A 342-nucleotide genomic window follows, 5' to 3' on the forward strand; every position below is an offset into this window, starting at 1 on the left:
TTTTAACACCCCGTCCTTCCGAACCCCCCGGAGGAAGCATCTCAGAGGACCGTCACAGCGCCGAGCGCCCCTTTCCTGCCCCACTCAGCTGGGCTCCTGGGGCCGAACCCAGACCCTCCTCCTAGGGAGGAGCGGGTTCTGGAGGCGGAGATGGAGCGTCTGCGGGGGAGGCGGGCGCGGCCTCCTGGTGGCCCACCTGCCCACGCAGTGTCCCCGGGGCGTCTGCACCACAGTCTCCACGTTCCTGCTCTGGTCCTTGTCACTGGCCAGATCTAAACCGGCCAGAGCTCCCGGCAGAATGCCCCACATGTCCGCCACATTGACAGAGCCTGGGCCCTTACC

The sequence above is a fragment of the Pteropus vampyrus genome, unplaced genomic scaffold (genome assembly GCF_000151845.1).
Source record: "Pteropus vampyrus isolate Shadow unplaced genomic scaffold, Pvam_2.0 Scaffold2141, whole genome shotgun sequence".
Taxonomy (NCBI): Eukaryota; Metazoa; Chordata; class Mammalia; order Chiroptera; family Pteropodidae; genus Pteropus; species Pteropus vampyrus.